The following is a 12,896-nucleotide window of genomic DNA, read 5'->3' as shown; positions in this document are numbered from 1 at the left end:
CCATACCAGCATCATTCCCCTCATGTCCCAAGGTTGGCTTTGTAAAAAAAAAAAAAAAAAAAAAAAACACCAAAAAAAACAACACCTCTTTTATTTTGGCACGAGTGAATTCATAACCAGTGGCTCGCAATCCGTCTGACCATCCCTGTTCCCCATCAGTTGGATTCCCAAGGGGAGCACTCAGGAGGCAACAACAAGCTCAAGCCCTTTAGAGTAAGTGACTGCCGCACTCCAGTGCTAGCTCTGTGCATGCACAGTTTGTGCAGCTGTAGTAATTCCTTAGTGATCAGACAGGGAAGGCTGATGGTTTGCTTTTGCTGTATTTGCATTTTACACTTGGCCTGTGCCTATGAGGTGGCAAGAAACGCTGAGCAGAGCACGCGGTAGGCCAGATGAGAAGTGCGCTAATGAACAAAATGGTGGTAAAAATTATATTTGAGTTAATCAGAAACCATCTTTAATGGTTGGGGATTATAGAAATATCTATCATACCTCAAGTAAATCTTTGTTACAGTTTAGGCTGGTGGCTTCCAAGGTGCTAATGGTTAAGATATATGGAAACAAATTCATTTCTGCTCAGGACTCCTTTGCTCAGGTGACAGAAGGCCTGGGCATTGGGACCTCAGCCATTAAAAGTCCTCTACTGAGACCAGGGTCAATCCTTCCCATGGGGATCACTGAATACATAACAACATCATGGTACTGGTGTCCCCCTCAGTAGATCTCCCTGAGATGGGGCTGGGTCACAGTGCAGATACCAAATTCCCACTGCTGACCAGGCTGGGAGGAGACCCCCAGGAGGTCAGGGAGCAGCAGAGGGGCTGGGAGGCTGCTCCGAGGTGCTGCTACCACCCCTTGGCCATGGCAGCTGCCAGCTCACGCTACTCACCCAGCGAGCACCCAATGCGTGACAGAGGTCAGGAACTGCTCACAATTTCTATGTATTGCCTTTGTGTCTGCAAGGGGGTCTCACGGCTCTCTAAACGACGCTGCTTCATAAACAAAAGCATTTGCTTGGTTCCTTTTATCATTTCCTGAGCAGGTACATTTGTCTCCATCTTATCTGTGGCTGACAGCCAGAGCCTGGATCTATGCAGGAAATCTGCCTTGAACAACTTGTGAACACTGCCAAGAAATGCATTGCTGGTCCCCACAGGCACCAGCAGACAACATTATAATTAGTTTTCCTTGGGAGATTGAGTTGCGTGTGGTGTTTCATATCCAAAAACCTGAGCACTTTCATATTGCACAGTAGTTCTGCTTTGGGAGAGAGGGAAAGTGCCTGAGGTTCTCACTAGACCCAGATAGCCAGAGATCTGCTGCAGGCTCGTTTTGGTGTTGCAACTTCCTCAGCATCTGACTGAACTGTTTGTTGTGCTCACCAGGCTCTATCGTAGTGGGCAGAGCCGTGACTCACCCGGGGTTGGATATTCAGAGCACTGTGCACGCTTGGCTTTCTGGAGGCCGGAGTCCTGTCTGCAGGGAGTGCTGCGGGCTGCTCCATGAGTGTGAGAGGAGGAGGATTACAGCTTTGTGCCATCTCGTGCTGCAACCCCACGTCGGATTGACTCCAGCACTGACCTGGGGACCGCATGCTGGCCGCTGACTCTCCGGGTGGGACTGCCACATCTTGCATGTTTGCAAAACCCTTCGCACCCTGAGAGCTCTCCCTGGGAGGAGTGGAGAGTGTTTTTCCTTTGTGTTTAAAAGCAGGGAGCCATAGTCTGAAGTCCTTAAGGAGGTTTCACGTAGCCCTTACTCCAGCCTCATGCCGGCAGTGGGAGTCGTGCCTCCCCCAAGCTCTGGCCTCCCTTCCTCCCCCACCCGGCGAGAGCCTCCCCTCTCCGGCCAGGACGGGGACTGGCGGCTGCCGCGGGATTATTGCCCCAGATCCTCTGAGCGGTGAGCAGCCGGGCTGGAGGAGGGAGAGGCCCTGCAAAGGCAATCCTGTTGCCCACCAGCAGATCCGGTCCCCAGTAAGTTGGGGGCCTTTCGGCCGGGCTGCCGGTATTTCTTTATTTCATACGTGCCGTAGCTCTGCGAAGCAATAGAGGGAGAGTGACTCAGTTGCTGTCACGAGGGATTTACGGCTTCAGGCAGGAACAAGGAGAGGAACGGTTGCCTGCCAGAGCACATGAACATGCAATCAGCTGAAGCAATTGCTCATCGGCTGCCACAAAAGATCTGGATGGTTTCCAGCACTGCTGGTAACAGGATCCTTCACCTCTGCCAGGCCTGCTCCACACAGCACCGCCGCCGGCAGCAAGCCAGCAAGGAAGGCTTGCAGGGGTGGCTTGTCTCCTCCTTGGCTGGCCTGGTACAGTTGGGCAGGCTGCACCGTCTTCCAGAGAATAAGGACAAAATTCAAACTTATGATACTCCCGTAAACAATCTCCCCAGGAAAATATTGTCCACACAAGTGAACACTGAACAAAAAGGTGATTCCAAACACAAAAATGGTCACATACTCGAAATATGTGTACAACTAGAGGATCGTTATACAGTCAGGGAGAGGGAAGGTAATTCCTCTACCCTAGGAAGTAACAGGGGATTTTCTGCCTCTGCAAGAAGTGACTTTCTTATGCCCATGGAAAATGAGGGTACCTCTGTCCTATGTCCAGCACAGGATTGAACCTTGCAGAGATTTTTGAGCCTTTAGGCAGAGACTCGGTAACTGTTGTGCTTGAACAGAGCCCTCTCCAGCAGTCTGTGAGGGTCTGCTGGCCACCTGGCCTCGGCTCTTCTCCTCATCCTAATGTCCCATTAAATACATTTGTTTCTTCAAATTGATCATCAGTGACTGATACTGCTGCAAGGAGTATACATGAGCTGGAGGAAGAGGGTTACCTGTCAGTAGGATAGAAATAGGTGGTGTCCTTGCAAGGAGAACCCAACACCCAGCTAGGATCCACCACCTTGGACTGTTTTCTGAAGACAGGTGTGGACACAATTTCCTTCACAGACCTCATCAGAGCTTGCTCTTTTCTGTACGAGCAAGTTCCCATTTATCCTCTTCAGCAACCACCCAGAGGCTGGAGCTGTGGCCCAAGAAGTGGGTTGAGTTGGTGAGTGCAGGGGTTCAAATCCAATCTTACTGACAAGTTAGTCTGGCTGGGACTGGTGAGACTTTTCCATCACTCTTGCTGAAAATGGTTCTGCTGTTCATCAAAGAACCTAAATCCTGATCAGCTAGAGAGCACCAGAGGAAATATGGCTGTGACTTAGCGGTCAGGGTATGCAGGTTGCTGCCAAACCTTGTTAAACATTTTGCATTAAATATTTAGCAGACAAAATAAGGAAATGGGTTTTTTTGGAGCAGAACTCTCCTTCTCCTAGGTGAGTATCTTGACTACTAAACCTACACAGTCATCATTTTCTCCCTGCTGCAGATGATCTGAGGTTTTTTCACATTCTGGAGTCAGAAAGAAAAGCTGAAAGCTGAGAGTGTCCTGTGAGGGGGAACCTGCAAAATATTTCATCAGGGAATATTAGAATAGCATTATCAAAACACTGCTTTTCGGTGGGGCTATGGGATTTTGTTCTGTCTTCAGCCTGTTGGCTTTTGAGTTATTTTATGATGCAAGACACTACTATAAGATGAATGGAGTGAAATAACTCTTGTGTCTAAGCTGCCCCACTGCCATGTAAAATGGCCATTTTCCCCTCCCTCCTTGTCCGTTCAGTTTGGCTGTGAACCCGAAGCATTTGAAGGCACGAAAAGATCCCAGGACTCGATGCTAGAATTGGCTGCATCCAACTACAGTGCAGGGCACTTTTTTAACAGCAAAGATAATTATGCAAAGGTGTTGCTGAGAGAGGCTGTGGTGGCTTCCCTACTGCTTTAAACCCTTAAATAAAGATCTCTATCTTTGGGAAGTCTACTTAGCATTATACATAGCATAAAGTATGAGTCAGCACATGGGCATGAAGAGAAGGAGACAGAGGGTGCAGGACTGGGGAAGACTGGAAATGGTGGAAAGGAGGGATCACAGGGATGAAGCCGTAGTTCAAGGAGGCAAGTGTGCAGCTGACAGGAGGGATAGAGACAGGCTTTTAAGAAGGAAGAATACATTGGAAAATGACATAATTTGACTATGTAATTTGGCTTCTCCTTTTTTTGCTTTAAAGAAAAATATAGTGTCTTCTGTGTAAATCTGTGTTGGGACCATCTGTATGATCCTGCTCTGAACCTCAGTATGTGAACAGCCACTCGCTAGGGCCTTGGTTTGTAGTAGATATTTATAATAGAAAAAGAAGAGTTGTCCCAGGAGCAGGGGTACAGGCGAAAGCATCGGCGATACTGAGACATGGCTGGGATAACTGCAGGTGGGCTCTGCCCCTCTTGCACACCTCGTGACAGCCGCCACGGCATGAGCACACCTTTCCCATCCATAACGCAGTGCCGTGTGTTTCATCTGCAACTCATTTTGCATGGTTAACTTGACATGACGTAACCCCGTCCTTGTGACTCAGCACGCCGAATATAAGCATCAAATGACTACAGAGTCATCTGATTTGCAGAAATCTCACTTATAACAGCTCATTACAGTGCAAGCAAAGTATCTGCAAGCCAGCCAGAGGGGCGTAGGTTAGTGAGCTAATGAAAGCAGATTTGGGGGAAGACGTTCCTAGTCAGGCCTGTGAAACAAACCACTTTCATCTGATAAGCAAACCGCTTCTGCCTCCTTTTCTGTTTTTCCTTTTCCACTTCAGTTTCCACCTCTGAGTCAGGCTGCTCGGGAAGCTAAGCTGCAGCAATTAAAGCCACCTAAGGAATGGTCCAGCAAGGCTGTTTAAAACCAGGCGAAAAAGAAATCTGGCTGAGAGCTAGATGTTGGAAGTAAAATTTTCCACCAACACAGCGTAAGAGCAAAGAAAGCTCCCAGGCCCTACGGCTCTGCTGGCGGCAGTTTGTATGCAGTACCTCTGCCCAGCTTTCCCTTTGCAGGGCCCATTGGCTTTTGCGAGTAAATAGGCGGTCAGAAGCTCCTACGGGGTGTGCAGTACATTGTTCACACACAACATTTCTGCATTTATTTTATTTTATAAGTTGATCCCTCCTAACATTTTTCTTAAAAGAGCATATGTGTTTTACCTTCCACTCTTCTAAAAGTGCTAGATACAGGCAATATCTTGCCAAGGGCTGTGGGTAGTTTAGTCTAAGAGATATTCCCTGAATTGCTACAACTAAAACTATCATCACGGGAATATCCTGGGCACTAAGCTTGCATTATATGACTGTAAAGCAACTGTTTGATATCACCTTTCTTAAGGCTAGACTAATAAAGGAGATGGAGCCTCTTAAATCCAGAAGTGTAGTGCCACTGACATTCAGCTCCTGCCTAATCTGATCCCCAACAGCACAGACATTTCTCTTTCTGTGTTTGTGCACCGCTACCTGGGTCCTGAAAACAAGAAATGAGGCCCACAGATCATGCCTGAAACTAGTCATAGGCCAAATCACAGGTTCAAATCTCTTCTCCACACAGTACAATGCAAACATCTCTCCAGCCTGGGCAGTTCCCTAACCTCCAGACTGTATTTGCGATAAGGGTTTTGCTGGAAAAGGGACTGGCACCCAGGTCTCCCCACAGCTAACCAGGTGCAACACCAGTCCCTCGTAGCCAAAGAGGAAAGAAACAGCAAAATGATTTTCTTCAGATGTTGGGGCTGCACCCAGCCCCGCAGTGCGGGAGCACCTCCCCATGCACCCAAAGACATGCATGTGCTGAACGCTTGGCTGGATCAGGGCCAGGCACCTTGCAGGCTCAGGCCCTGAGATTGGGCATGTCCTTCTATAAATGAACTGATGCTTGTCCTTCTTCCTTAGCAGAGTGTATAATAGCTGGGCCCTTTCTATTTACTGTATTTGCTTGAATCACGACTGCACCCATGCCATGGCTGCACCCACTACCTGGGCGTCTGTTGTTAGCAAGTGGTAGATTGCCATGATTTAGAAAATGCATGAAATGGACTCCATTTCTAAGGAAAATGCAGACCGATTGGATGTATGGAAATCCTTGGGTGTATGGAAATCTGTGGGTGTTCGTACTCTCTCACTCTTTTTGTGTGAACATCTGACAATCATCTGACATCTGACAATCAGAACAATCAGACAATCAGAACTCCTCAGATTTTGTCCGTGTATGACAGCTGTTTTTATAATAATGATGATTACTCAAAGTATTGGGCCCAGTTAACGTGATTTCTGGCTTCAGGTTCAGGTTTTCCAGAATTCTGTGATATCCTCCAGGATTAAAGAAGCCTAGCAAACGTAAGGTACTATTATCATTTTGTCTTTGGTTGCCTTTTTGTCCCATAGGGAAAAATAATTATGAATGCAGTTTGTGCCTGAAGGGAGTATATTCTGTAGAAATGCCACTTATTACTGTGTTGCATTTCATCTGCAGAGGGGGAAGGTGATGTGAAAATGCCTGGAGGAAAGAAATGTGGCAATATGACTCTCCTTTTGCTATGCCTGGAAGAACCTAATGCGGACAAAAAGTAGATAAAAGAGAGGCAGCACTGAATAAAGATTCCCAGTTAGACCACTATCAAAAGTAGCACTTGCACAGAGAGATGTATTAGTTCTGACCCCTCCTTATGGAAGTCTGTGCTAGTGGGTGCTTACTTGGCTTTTTTATAACCTGTCTGTACATCTCCCATCTTGAAGTTGTTGCTTTCTTTCCATCTATCTGCATAGGGCTTCAAACAGTTTGATGGCTGAAAGCGCTGGGTGCAGTCTTGAATAATTGGAAAGAGGAGCTGCGAAGTCATTTCTCGGAGATGAGGGACTGGAAATTCCCAATCCCAAGATAAAGGGTTTTTGCCTACACCTAGTGGGTTACCATCAGTTTAAATGGAAACATCCAATTAGCCCAGAAACCAATAGAAACCTCCAGTACTTGGCAGCTCAGACTTGGCTTCTGTAAAGGTCTAAATCTAGAAGGAGAAGCCTCATTTTCAGGGCTGCATTTGGAAAGCAGCCTGAGGACACAAAGCTTTCTTCTGGGGGCTGGCAGACCTGGTTTGGGGGATCCCTGTGCTGCTCCGGGTGCCCGCACCCATGGGTTGGGGCACGGCCCTGGCTTGTACCGACCAATACAACCCTTGCACAGAGGCAGCTTTTCAAAAATTATCCCTGGTTGAGAGAGGTGCCTGTCCCAGGGCTGCTTGAACTGGGATCTCATGGTATGCTGGGCCCTCGAATCAGCACAGCAACCAGCTATTTAAAAATAGGCACTTAAAAAAAGGCAATTTGGAGGTTGCTTGTGTCTTGGCAAGCCCTGTTGGAGCCCTGTCGCCAACAGCCAGCTGTAGCGGAGAGACTGCTTATTCTAGCACGTGCAGATGACCTCTAACTTTCGCCCCTTTTGACAATTCCCAGTTCTTCAGGGCTCAAACAGTGTGGAAGAGGCAGTCTTCATCACCTGCCTTCCCTCCTACGTGAACATCAGGCATCTCCAAGGACAGGCATGAATCAGGGCTCCTGCCAGGCTGGAGGTGTAAATGGCAGCAGCAGAAAAGCCAGGCTTGCCTGGGCATCCGTCCTGCAGGGACCAATACCCACCCGAAGTATCGCAGCAGTGATGGAAACCGAGCTGACTCAGCAAGGCCTGTGCTTGGGACTGTGCGCTGTGGCAGCTGGTTTTGGAAGACCTTTTCTGTTGACAAAAAGAAAGCACTGCAGCATGGTCAGAGTCTGGGTTACCTCTCTCCGGTCAGACCCCGAGCCCAGCAGCGGTGGCTGTCTCTGCTGCAGGTCCTCGTTCATTCCCCGCCTGCTGCTGTAGCTGCTTTTCTGTGGCACCAGCCTTGCAAAATCTCTGAAGGGGAAACTCTTGCTGCAGCATGCAGCTGGCTGGGGAGATTACGCTGCATGCACGCAGCCGCTGCACGCCGCTGGGGCCCTGGCCTGGCTTTCAGCGCTGTGGCTTACAAAGGGCAGGGCTAATTAATAAGCTAGGACAACATGTAAGGCTTAACGGTGCCAAAAAATGAAGAGGAAATCCTTCCAGTCTTTAACACTGCAGAGCCCAGGCTCAGCTTGTCCTCCTGCCGAGCAGTCAGACCCATGATGACTTCTGAGCTCGAATCTGCCAGCTCAGCTCTTTAAATGCAAAGACAACCAGCCTTTCTGCTGTTAATTTAGACAAAAGCAGGAACGAGGACAGGCTGGAGCATCAGGACTCCTTCTCTGCATTGGAGGAGTCCTTGGATGCTGTATTACGTTCATCTTGACCACACACACAGAAACACGTGCACACGCATGTGCACACATGCACATGTGCACTCCACCCCGAAGCGCTTACGGATTTAGCAGATGGGAAGGGAAAGCACCGTGATGGGAGGAAGTTTCCCAAATGGGATGCCCAGCCCAGCATGAGACGGCAGCAGAGAGGCATCGAGATGTGCCATCAGGGCAGATAAATGTGCTGAGTCCACCAGGACAGCGTGTGTCCCGCCGTTCACGCGAACACCCATGCAGCGCTGCGCGAAACCAGCACTGTTGCGGGCCGATGCAGGATGTGCTCATTCCCCTTGGAGCAGCAGGGCACCCCTCTGGGCAGGCCGAGTGGGATGGGGGGGGTCTGGATGAAAAACAGGGCTTTTATGCACCATCTTGCATTCAACTCCCCCTTCCAGCCCCAGGCAGGACTTACAGCATCTGATTCTCCTCTCAGCAAAGCAATGTCATCAGCTCTGACTGAGTTATTTCTGATTTAACCCAGGGTAAAGCAGATTCTTCTGCCGGACCATTTATAATCGACCTGTCATAGGGTGCTATATATCCTCCTGTAGGAATGAATGCTGGTGATTTATTGGGTATGCTTCTGCTGAGAAATTACTCATTTTCATTCAAAGGAGAAAAGTAATTTTTTTCCCCTTATTTTCGCATATTTTATCACAAAATCATCAAAAATAAGGGACTCACAAAAGTCATTCAGCCCTGGGGCTGAGCCAGGACATGCCAAGCATCTAAAATTCCCTTTGGCTTTTACTTGGCCGCAAAATAAGGGCAGAGCCATACACACACAACACTGCAGCCTAACGACTACTCCGTAGCAAACCGTTTGCAGGATTTGTCTCACCTGGTATTTCAGACAGCTCCAGGGTAGACCTCTATACCTGGGTTCATCACCCTTTGCTCCCATTAAGGATACCAGCATTTTTGGGTTAGGATCTCCTAGCCAAATATAGACCTTGATTTTAGGATGAAGTGTCTCACATCCCGGACCCTCCTGCCTATGGCTCCGGCGACTCCAGGGGGAGCCTGGGGTGGGCTCCCCGGCACGTGCCTGCGTCACCAGCATGGGTCCCACCATAGCAATTTGCATGGCTGTTCTGGGGCTGTGGGCACGCTAAGTAGGATCACTTTGAGCATGCCAGGGATAAGGGTTTGAACCTGCACCGCTGCTGCAGCTCAGCTGATGCGGGGAAACTCGTCAAGCTGCAGCTAATGCAAATGTGTATCAGAGTCTGCTGGGCCATGCTGCTCTGAACTGGCTTCCCCTGGAGCAGAACCAGAACTTCTCACCCCTGTCCCTATGGGTGTTTTACTACAAGACCATTCCCCTGCCACCTCTGTGCAATGTTACGGACAATTTCTCGTTTAATGTCACAGCCCCAGGACTACTTTCTTGCAGAGCTGAAGGGCAATTGCAGACTCTGGCGGTGACTTTCTGTCCTTCGGAGAGGTTACTGAAGGGGCAGATGTACAGTGACACCATGACAATCTACATTTTGAGACCATACGATCAGTTTGTATCAGAGAAAATTCACTTAACTGTGGAGGTGTGTCTGGGAGCAAACACATTTCCCTCAAATACGCTCCTGATGGGGAGGTTTTCACTGGAAATGAGTATGTCAGCATGAGACAACACTAAAGGAGCAACGACTGAAAGCAACCACAGAGCCCCTGTGGCCACAGCAGTGCAGGAACGGCAGGCGCGGCCAGTGTCCGGCTGGCGGAGGTTGCTGGCCAGGTGGCCGTGGTGCTCGGGAGATCTCCCTGGAGCACTCCTGGAAGGATGCTCTCGCCCCATCCTCTAAATCACCCCAGTGGGACCACTGTCTTCTCAGTAATTGTCACGCTGCCACACGGTCGTACTGCCAGCAAAATGCACAAAGCAAATCAGCCAGGCGTCCCATGAACGTGGAGGTCTTTGCAGGGGGTGTCAGTCTGCTGTAGGCAGCTGGGTCATCGTCTCATCTGCCAAGGGCCTATATTAAGAGTTTGGTGTCCACAGTACAAAATATCTCTGTGGCCACAACATAAAAACTCCTTCTTCCTACGGTAGGATAGAGGTGTTTAAAATGTGCCTCTGATTAGTGGCATGATTAGTTTCTGATTAGGCCATCATCTTCGTTACAGTCATCCAGTTTCCAAGCAGATCTATTGTGTAATGTCTAAAATGGTCTGGGTGGGAAGCTGTGTGTTGCTAGCCTTATTGCCATGTGAATTCTTTTTTCAGATATTTGTTTTGCTAGTGTCCTTAATGTGTCCTTGCTATGGGCGTAGCATAGTGCCAACAAAAACCTCTAGAAATTTCGATGAGGGCATCTGATTCTATATTAGTTTGTAAGAACAGTGAGTATTTTTCAGCTGATACTCGAACTTAAAGCCTGTTCGTGGTCCTTACCCATTGCAGCCAGACAGAAATCCTTTGCAAGTGCTGTATCTTTTTTTCCTTTCTTGGTAACATTTGACCTGGGTTTGAGGCGGTGAGTGCTGTGTCTGGTGAGTGGTGGTATGGTTTTTACATGGCTCTGTCTCCCCTGACTGCAGCCCATCCTTTGGGGGAGCACTTCCAGATGATGCCTGTGTTAGTGACCATAGGGCAAAACCAAGAGCCGACAAGTGAGTTTGTCCATTGAAGGGTCTCTTCTGGGTGGAGGTTTAAGTTTTTCTTAAGTCATGTCTTATGAAAAGGGGAATCATCGTGAAGGTTATGACACAGTAGTGAAGGACAGTGGTAAGGAAGGACAGTCATTTGAGTCTTTGCTTAACCCGAGAAGTTCATTCAGCTCATGAACATGTCCATCATTTAACCCACAAAGTGAACAGTCCAGATGCGGGTGAAAGGTGTTGCTGCTTCCCCTCACTTCTGCAGTTTCAGTATCAAGAGTGTTTATTGCAATTTAACATATACACAGAGCACTCAGATCCCACTGGTCGTTGTGTTTAGTGCTGGTAATGGGCTGCTAAGAGAGGAGGCTTTGCAGTCTCAAACACAGTTAGGAAAGTATATAAATGTGAGGGGAAAAAAAATCCTAAAAACACCCCCTATGTGTAAGCATGTACACAAAAATTTAAGCCACTTCAGTAAAATACACGCACAAATAGTTTGTTGTCTGTCTTGAACCCCAGTTGTTTTACTGTGATTTTTAAATAGCAGATGATTAATGTTAAAAATAATCCAATAGATGAATTCTGTCATTTGGATTGTTTTACCAGGTCAAAGGCCATTATTGCCGTAATTGAATAATCCCACAGACCTTTGCTCCAGACATTCACTATGGAAACTAAGAAACGAGGACTGGCTATTCTATTTTCCAATCATCCAGACAGCATTTTAATGGGAAAGAAAAGTCTGATGCAGTTAAAAGCCCCTCTAAAAGCAGATTATGGGGAAAAAATAGATACTCAGATGAAATGTAGGCTGGTGATTCACTTCAGAGTGCTGTAAATGTTAAAGGCTCTGATAATCACTTTGGCAGGAATGCAAAGACATATAAATGTTTTTTTTCCTTCATTCTCTAGACTGAGAGACAAGGGGGAGGGGTGTGTTCAGTCCATAAAACCAGTGAAAAGCACAGATTTTTAAAGTAGTAATCAGAGTATTGTTCTGAGGGTGTTTTGAGACTATCAAATGAAAGATACTCTGTTGTTAAAAGTTCTGCATATCACATTTAGACAACAGCGAACAGGGCGATGTTTATTAATTATACGATAGGATCCTCTAATAACTCCAGCTGAGACTGTGACATAGTGTGCCAAGAATTACATACATATCATTCAGTGAGGTGTAAACACAGCCAGGAATATCTTATTTCTAAGCAGACTTGTAATCTATCACTGTTTATTTCATCTGTTTTTACATCCTTGTAAATTCATTGATTCTAGTTGAAGTACTCCTGACTTATCTCATGTTTCAATGGAGAAAAACCATAGGAAAATATTATTGTTATTCTTATTTTATATGAGAATGGGGCAAGAAGAAGGTAGGTTACTTGTCTAAAGTCATGAGAGAAGCCTGTGGAAAAAGTGGCATTGAGTCCAGAAACAGTGATTTAACTGCATAGATCTCCTTACTATAAGAAACTGACTGAGCTCATTTTAAGATGGGTGAGAGTTAGCCAGAAACTTTCAGATATTGTTTGGTGGTGGGTCTTCAATCCTTGTCCTCCAACCCCCTGGATTTTTGCTAGTGTCCTGGTAAGTTAGCATCCACATGGTCCTTTCATGGCCACCCAGAAAGAACCTGTGGATCTTCAGAGATCCAGGGAAAGCATTTGCAAAACTGAGACACAGACATGAGGCGGGATCCAAACCTTTGACCATGCATAGCTGCCAATGCAGCACTCATCAGGCCAATAACTGAGCCAGCCAGACTCAGATGATGTTGCTAAAAACATAATGGAATTTGCTTTCAGAATTTAACCTTTAGAAATCCGGCAACCGCTCCACTGGTCCTCTGAGAGGCTAAGTAGTCAGCGTTTCAGATTCCAGCTTTGAAACATCACAGTTTCATTTTTTATGCATCTTCAATAATCCAAAGAAAGCTAGGCCAGCTGAGTAGGTATAGCTGCAGTACAGAGAGTGAGCCATTTAAGGTCTGGCACAGTGAAGAGCAAATGTTTAAAGATGTGCCTATCACTCTTTAATGAGGTTA

Source organism: Dromaius novaehollandiae, chromosome 5 (assembly GCF_036370855.1).
Source record: "Dromaius novaehollandiae isolate bDroNov1 chromosome 5, bDroNov1.hap1, whole genome shotgun sequence".
NCBI classification, from domain to species: domain Eukaryota; kingdom Metazoa; phylum Chordata; class Aves; order Casuariiformes; family Dromaiidae; genus Dromaius; species Dromaius novaehollandiae.
The sequence above is the reverse complement of the archived record's forward strand: the minus strand, read 5'-3'. Positions refer to the sequence as shown.